Below are 9,136 nucleotides of genomic sequence, written 5' to 3' on the forward strand. Positions count from 1 at the left end.
CTGTCTGATAGGTCTAGCCAGATCCAGTAGTCGTCACAGATAATCGTTCACTTCTCACCAATCGATGGTGCAGAATGACCCCGCTGTCGTATTGATAGTGTGCCCTGCCTCATGTCCAGAAGCATAGATCTTCTATCAAAAAGAGGCTGTCCATAGTTCAATCCTGGGGGCAGGTGATAGTGGAGTCCCATCGCACGTGACATATGTTCAAACCCTCATAAAGCGAGAATCGTTAAGGGAGCTGTGTGATAATGTTGTGAAGAGCCTCAATGTCTAGAGCTTCATTAGAGGGCAGGTAAAGGCTATACATCAAGTAAGTCTGCAAATGAAATCTATCATAAACTGCTTGTAAGTTGGTGTAAAATGGGAGAATTGAGTTATGGTAATTGTTACTTATAAAAAATTATAATGCCGCCTTTAACCTCTTCCGACTGAATTCATCCCTGTGGAGTTTGTAGCTCCTTAGAGTAAGGGTGTCAGTGCTTAAAGTGGGTTTCTTAAAGACAAAAATATACTAGTCTTCCCTGTGCTAAGTGTCTTAATTCTTCCACAGTAGTCCTGAATCCAGTAATGTCCCACTGCAGTAGGGGAATCATTTTACTGGTGAAGTATTTCTTTGTTTCTGTGGCCTAAGCTGCGCGGGTGGTCCTACAGCGACCGGGGTTTTGGATTAGGGGATTGTTTGTTCGCTTATAGATACGTCAAATTCCATAGACTCGAATCAGTATTATCTGATGGTTTCAACCTTTTAGTCTTGTGACTTTTTTCTGGTTTCTAATGCGGATTTCAAAGTGGCAGTTTCGGTGTTTGAGGCACTTTTTTAGGCATCTACCTGTGTGGAAGACGTGACTGTCTTCAGTTTATTGACATCTTGTGCGTTCGCAAGTGATCTGAAACGCTTGGCTGACTTGATGGCAAGTATTTGTTTACAAAACAAAGGAAGGAAAATTACCACAGTGTACGCCGTGGAGGTCTATTTAACTATTATATCTGATAATGCGTGCGCTATTAACATTCTCCACTCTCTGTAACAATAGCAGACCCCGTTACACAGCACTAATAGAGATTAAAACCATAGAGACTAAACACACTGTTTAGTCTTTCGTACAGTTTATTCTGCTAAACAAACAAACAGAGAAACGTAAAGGGGGAATAGTCATCGCAAAATCGGGGTTTAAATACGGTAGAAATATTAGTGAACAGGAGCTCAACCTCGAAGACTTTGCGACTTAAATTTACTTAAACTACAAGGCAACCAAAGAAATATACCAGTAGAACGACTGTATTCAGGTGCTTCAACATGCTTATGATTAAAAAAAAAAAAAAAAAAAAAAAAAGACGCATCTCGAAGGTATTATTCTAATGGGACGAAAATCGGAAAAACTGGATGATTTATTCAAGAGCTAGAGCTTCACAAGTCAATAATGCGTTGGTCCAAACTGTGGCCCTTATGGAAGCAGTTATTCGGCTTGGCACGGACTGACAGAGCTACTGGATGTCCTACAGAGAGATATCATGCTAAATTCTGTCCAACTGGGGCAATAGATTGCCAAAATACCGAGCTGGTTGCAGCGCCCTATCCACAACGTTCCCAGTGTTCTCAGTTGGGGAGAGATCCGGCGACCTTGCTGGTCCAGGTCGCTCCAAACGTTCTAAATAGGGGAGAGATCGATCGGTCTTGCTGGCGAAGGTAGGGTTTGACAAGGACGAAGACAAGCAGTAGAAACTGTCGCCGTATACGGGCGGGCAATAGCTTGCTGAAATGCTCTGCTTATCATGGCTTGCCATGAAGGGCAACAAAACGGGGCACAGAATATCGTTGACGTACCGCTGTGCTGTAAGAATGCTGCGGATGACAACCACAGAGGTCCTGATATGGAAATAAATGGCACCCCAGACCATCACTCCTCGTTGTCGGGCCGTATGGCGGGTGACAATAAAGTTGTTATCATATCGCTCTTCAGGGCGTCTCCAAAGACGTCTTCACTGGTTGAGATTCCAGGCTGGAGACTTGTCTGGAGGCACCCCGCATAGAAAGGGATATCAATCTGACTGCTGCCCAACATAAGACCCGAAAACCAGGAGTAATGGTCTGGTATGACATTTATTTTCATACCTCTTTTGATAGCAACGGTTTGGTTGTCATCCGCAGCACCCTTTAGCACAGGGGTACGTCGATGATCTTCTACGCCCCGTTTTTTACCCTTCGTGACAAGCCATTCTGGGCTTACATTTCAGTAAGGTAATGCTCGATCGCACACGGCGAGAGTTTCTACTGCTTTTCTTCATACTTGCCAAACTCTATCTTAGGCATCAAGATCGCTGGATTTCTCCCCAGCCGAAAACGTTATATGCATGGCTCTCCAATGATCTCGGGCTTTCGACGATCTATCGCGACAACTGGACAGAATATGGCACAATAATCCTCGGGAGCACATCCAACACCTCTATCAATCATTGCCAAGACGAATAACTGCATGCCTAAGGGCCAAAGGTGGATCAACGTGTTATTGACTTGCTCAATTTGCGACGTTCTTTCTCTTCTATAAATAATCCATTTTTTCTGAAACTGTAATCATGTTTGCCTTTACATTTACATCATATCTAACGATTTCCGTCCCATTCGGATAATTCCTTCATGGTGCGTATTTTTTTGTCTTAGAATGTATGTACACACAGGGTGTAACGGGTGTGAGTACAGTCATTTTTACATGTGGTGTGGCAAGCACGAAGACGAGCAGAAGTATATGTACACACATCGGTGTGTTGGTTGTTTTTTCTCTGCCTCGAACAGTCTTCCCCACAAACACGTCACAAACTTTACCACCTATTGTTTTCCGCATGGTCGTAACTGCACCACAAAGTTGACTGCGCCTGTCGGTATAGGCTGACCGTTTTGCGTCCACGCAACCACACTTCAACACCTAGACTTTCGCCGAGGAGAAACAAGCATTAATGGCTTTTTCTTGGCTCTGAGCACTATGGGACTTAACTTCTGAGGTCATCAGTCCCCTAGAACTTAGAACTACTTAAACCTAACTAACCTAAGGACATCACACACATCCATGCCCGACGCAGGATTCGAACCTGCGACCGTAGCGGTCGCGCGGTTCCAGACTGGCTTTTTCTTATACGTGTACTTGGAGGTACTAACCAACCTAAAGACATACTACTCCTAATAGCTATAATTATTAGTCCGCAAATGAGGTAAATGCTGATGTAATTTTGTTCAGTACACCGTCTTCAGCGACCAATAGAAACACCTACACTTACACACGTTACACTTTGTATACATCTGCTACTACTCTTGCAGAAACGAGGAGTGTAGTCAGTTTAGCAATAGTCCAGTTAGAAACGTCTTTGGAACCTAAAGGCCTGTAGCTTCAAGTATTCAAGACGACTATCGCAAACTCTGTGAGGCTAAGGATTCCAAATGAGATTAAAAAATCAGCTTTTCGCGTGAAGAGTCAAACAAATTTGCAAATTACTGCGAATGGGAATTACATATATCCTAGCAATTTCGAGTGTCACGCTGATTAATTCTACTTAGTTTGGGACCAAATAAATTTTTATATTTTTATTTCGGTTACTATATATAAAAGAAGTCTACATGGCAGTACACTTCATTAGAATATATCTAACGTTTAAGAATATTTTGTAAGGGCCGATCAAAAAGTTTCCGTTTTAGGTCGTTGCTTCAGCGTAAATGCAACGTAGCACGACCCCGGTGAGAGTGTATAAACGACATGTAGGCAATGGATTAGTGCGGCATTCGTGTCTTTCCGACGTGCGGGCGGTTAACGCGGAAACGTGAACTGTTGTTGTTTGTTGTGGTCTTCAGTCCTGAGACTGGTTTGATGCAGCTCTCCATGCAAATCTATCCTTTGCAAGCTTCTTCATCTCCCAGTACCTATTGCAACCTACATCCTTCTGAATCTGCTTAGTGTATTCATCTCTTGGTCTCCCTCTACGATTTTTACCCTCCATGCTGCCCTCCAATGCTAAATTTGCGATCCCTTGATGCCTCAGGACATGATCTACCAACCGATCCCTTCTTCTAGTCAAGTTGTGCCACAAACTTCTCTTCTCCCCAATCCTATTCAATACCTCCTCATTAGTTACGTGATCTACCCACCTTATCTTCAGCATTCTTCTGTAGCACCACATTTGGAAAGCTTCTATTCTCTTCTTGTCCAAACTAGTTATCGTCCATGTTTCACTTCCATACATGGCTACACTCCATACAAATACTTTCAGAAACTACTTCCTGACACTTAAATCTATACTCGACGTTAACAAATTTCTCTTCTTCAGAAACGATTTCCTTGCCATTGCCAGTCTACATTTTATATCCTCTCTACTTCGACCATCGTCAGTTATTTTACTCCCTAAATAGCAAAACTCCTTTACTACTTTAAGTGTCTCATTTCCTAATCTAATTCCCTCAGCATCACCCGATTTAATTTGACTACATTCCATTATCCTCGTTTTGCTTTTGTTGATGTTCATCTTATATCCTCCTTTCAAGACACTGTCCATTCCGTTCAACTGCTCTTCCAAGTCCTTTGCTGAACTATGGCGAAGTTATTTCAAAGACGACCAACGTGCTGTTATTTTCTTGGCTACCGAAAGGCAAACACCGGTATACATTCATCCATTGAAGAATGTGTATGGGGCAGCATGTCTGTCGAAAACTACCGTTGTGGAATGGTGCGCCGTGGTCCGTGCTGGTCGCGATTCGACACAAGACGCCGGTCGATCTGGGAGGACAGGTTCATCCATTACGGACAAGTGGCAGACACTAGAGCACCCGCCCTAAACTCCTGATCTCTTCCCATGCGATTATCAAGCCCTCGACGCCGTCAAAGAGGCATTGAAGGGCCTACGATTCCTTTTGGACGCGGATGCGTGGCAAGCAGTTACGGACTTCTTCATGCAGCGGGACACCAAATGTATACCTTCAACCTGGTCCGTTAGTGAAATGATTGACTCAATGCTCGCCGCAATTTTGCCTGACTGACATATCAATTCTGGACTATACGGCCTTCAAACGAAAACCTTTTGGTCGCTCCTTATACTAAAAATGAAATTGCAATTTATAATCAAGATTTGAAAAATTACCTAAACTGCCTGTAACTTTAATTTTTTCCAGTTTTGAGACATTCTTGCACAACGTGGTAATATAATCGATTCCAATCTGCTGACGATTACTATACGGTGAATACAGGCTGTTAAAGTGGCGAGGCTGCGAGTAGGTTGCGGCACACGGTCAACCTGTGGCTTGATAATATCTGTATATGGTAAATATGTTCATCGGAATGTCCAGAAAGAAAGTCTAGAACAGAATTTATTAATGAGAAGCGCCAGAACTGGGTATCTCACTGACATCCCTAGCAACTGTATCGAATTGTCTACCAAAGTAATTTCCAAACGCATTACGCAACTCGTAAATATTATGTTCCAGTCATCAGAAAATAATGTCTAGGTAGTTTACTCACCTTCAGTATCACAATTCACCCATCACGCTCCCAGAAACATTACATGTATAACATGTCAACGGTCGATTGAAGACTATAGTTTCCTTATATGAAACCACCCAGCAAATAAAGCTTAACGGCTTCTCAAAGTAGTTGATACAGTTTGCACCCGACCTAGAACCATCCCCACCTCCTCCCTCGTAAAACTGCATGTGTTGCAAAGTACACATATCGTACGGTACCCGGAGGCAAGCAACTCTTTCCTAAACGGTTTGGCCGTCCAATTCTCTGACGGAACTGACTGGTAAAGACGTGTAGGAACGTCTGTTCTTATCAACAGATTTGTGTCCGAGTTTGGCTTTAAGAGAGAAATGTTATCTGCCAATACAAGAGCAAGTATCGAAAGAATGGCAGATTTACAATGATGCATGACATGCCTATTGCCAAAATGTCGAGGAGTATCGAGGGCAACAACTATTAAACAGTTCACTGAACACAATGCAGTGGAATGATATTTACGTTCTGGACACTCCTCAAGTACTATCCAAACAAACGTGCAGCATTCTGGAATGTACGCTTTAGAAAGGCTTTCAAAAGAGTTGAAAACTTTAGTGACTAGCTGTTGGTTTCAAAATCAATGTTGAAGGCTTTTCTCCTGTCAAACTACCTCTATTTCTCCTGAAATACGTTAGATTTTCTTAATTGTGTTGTCGTAATTGTTATTTACTGAAATGAATGGAAATTCGGAAACTAATAATCATGAATGTATGTCGCATTTCGTCTTTATGTGTTATGGTGGTTCAAACGAATCAAACTCCTGACATATTTTGTATATTTCCACTAATCAATATTTTACGGAATAATTTCCATGGGTAAATCATCACTTATAAAGAAAGTACTGATTGCACGAAAGCAAGCAGTAAAAATAGTAATAGGTGTTCACCCACTGTCGTCATGTAGGCTCCCTTTCATCAAGGAGTTAGGCATTTTAAGTGCATCGTCACACTACATATACGCTAATGAAATTCGTCATTAATAATCAATCACAATTTATGAAGAACAGTAATGTTGACAGCTATAACACTAGAAGGAGAGATGACGTTTATTACCCATTATTAAAACTGTCAGTGGCTCAGAAAGGAGTTCAATGTGTAGCAACAAAGATTTTAGATCATTTATCCAATTACGTAATGTGTCTGATCAGCAGCAAAGCAGGTTTTAAATCTAAACTGAAGTTACTTCACCTGGACAACTCGTCTTCTTCCATGGACGAACTACTATTTCAAAACTAACAGCCTGAGAAAAAAACACTTGTTTTTAAGTGTAGTTGTCTGAGTAGGACTACAAAAACGATGTATTCATTAATGTTAACACTAATAATCTGTACATGTACTCTGAACTGACTCTTTACACATGATATCGATAAAAGATACGTTCATATGATCTATGGAATATGTAACTAAGTAACAGGTTATAACGATTTTAGCCGGGCGGAGTGACCGTGCGGTTCTAGGCGCTACAGTCTGGAGCCGAGCGACCGCTACGGTCGCCGGTTCGAATCCTGCCTCGGGCATGGATGTGTGTGATGTCCTTTGGTTAGTTGCGTTTAATTAGTTCTAAGTTCTAGGCGACTGATGACCTCAGGAGTTAAGTCGCATAGTGCTCAGAGCCATTTGAACCATAACGATTTTAATGGCAGAACGAAGCTTTTCATATAAAGAGAATTCAAGCGTGTTTATCTGACCCACTCACCCTAGCGTAGAGTTTTCTCACACCTTTCCAACAGAATACCACGATTATTCCTGCTGATAGACTAGAGCTGGCACCTAACCCATTATTAAGCGCGAAAGCATTATTACAATTGACATTGTTATTTTCAATTCGAAACGTAGGAGCAACATTCTGGAATTGGTAACGCTAGCGTCTTGCGTGCGATTTAATTTCAGCCGCACAGCAATCTTGCAGAACACCTCCAAAAAAATCTAAGTCTTTCATTTACCTTCCCTAACACAGATTTTACTTACTCGTCCGATTTCATATCGCTTCTTAATATCTCCTCCGAAATATTTAAACGATGTGATGTGGGACTTGGTAGATTACTCTGCCACGAGTAATGAGTATGATGGGCAAACATCTAATAGGCGCACTACGAAAGTAGTGTTGTGGACATGTTGGGAATGTGGATCTCACGGGGAGCGTGCAAGGGATAAGTCCCTGCAGACGCGCTATCCTCTGTGCCCGCGGTGGCTCAGATGGATAGAGCGTCTGCCATGTAAGCAGGAGGTCCCGGGTTCGAGTCCCGGTCGGGGCACACATTTTCAACATGTCCCCAACGAAGTGTATCAACGCCTGCTAGCAGCTAGGGTGTTCATTTAATTATCATTTCGATGTGATGTGCTCAAAAGCTTCCCATTTATTTCATAATGCTACACTACTACTGCTTCTACAACTACCACTATAAGTAGTAGTAAAATTAGTAGTAGTGTTATTTAGCCTTCGATAAAGTTCATAAATGTATTAGACATATCGTGGTATAATAGTTTAAGAACCAAAGAAACATAATCCATAAATACAGGTATTTACATACTTCCGAAACTGTTGTTCTGACAAGTATAGGGTAGGTTTTCGACAGTGACCCTATCATAGGAGTCATTTCAGCATTTAACGGAAAGAAGTTATTTAATAGTTCAAAGAGCTGGTGCTACCCTGTCATTCATTTCGCAACAACGATCACAGCTCAAACTACACTCATTATTACTCAGTGTAACACTTAACACACTACTAGCTAACAGGACCATCAGGATCATTATAAAGACATTATGGCGCGAAAGTGTGTTGTGAAAAGACTAGTGTTCGATTATTATTTATTTGTGTTATATTTTTGTCGAATCTCTACTCTGAGTTGTTCAAGTAAAGGTTAACTGTACAGAATGTATTGCTTAACAAGTGCTTTTTAACTACAGTTTCTATCCTTGGCAGGAAATGCTGTTTTCTGTTTTATATTCATTCTTTCTTGGCAAATGTAAGTTCAGTCGAGATCTTCTTCCATGGTCGTGGGCAGAGTTGTGTTTGAAGTTTTGAGCAGAAGTTTATAATGAGCCCAATTACTATTTTTGATTATTATTATTATTGTCCTTTTCTGAAGTTTGGAACCTGCGTCCACATTTTGTGCATTTGTTCTCCATAAAAGATTTCCGTAACTAAGAATCGATTGTACATATGAACAGTATGTAACTAAACGAAACTGATATTTACAGACCGATGACATTAATCTAAGGATGCAAGATGCTGATGACATTATGTTTGCAAGTATCTTTCTGTAAGCACTTCAGCTGAGGATCAATTTCCTCTGCTACATATTTTGTGTTCATTACGCAGTCAGTGGTGGCACCATCTGCATTTAATTTTAGAGTGTAATTTTCCGTTTTTAATGTATAGGATTCATTCTCCTTATTACAGGGATTACCTTACATTTATCCCCATTTACAGAGAGCAACCACACATTACACTTCATTAATAATTCATAAGTCTTCTTTTAAAACTTTCTGCATACTTAATGATCAGTTCTATGAACATGGGTCTGTGAAACTTAGGTCCCGCGTTATAAAGAACGGAAAAAAATTCGACTACGTGGAATGGTAAGTGAGAGAGCTGTTACC

The 9,136-nt window shown here is 41.3% G+C and overlaps 1 non-coding gene across 1 annotated transcript; it reads left to right on the plus strand.

Annotated features, from left to right (window-relative positions):
- The first annotated feature begins 7,713 nt into the window (after window positions 1–7,713).
- Trnat-ugu (transfer RNA threonine (anticodon UGU)) lies at window positions 7,714–7,788 on the plus strand. The gene has a single exon. It is a non-coding gene; the product is annotated as a tRNA-Thr (tRNA).
- The last annotated feature ends 1,348 nt before the right edge of the window (window positions 7,789–9,136 follow it).

Source organism: Schistocerca nitens, chromosome 3 (assembly GCF_023898315.1).
Source record: "Schistocerca nitens isolate TAMUIC-IGC-003100 chromosome 3, iqSchNite1.1, whole genome shotgun sequence".
Classification (NCBI taxonomy): domain Eukaryota; kingdom Metazoa; phylum Arthropoda; class Insecta; order Orthoptera; family Acrididae; genus Schistocerca; species Schistocerca nitens.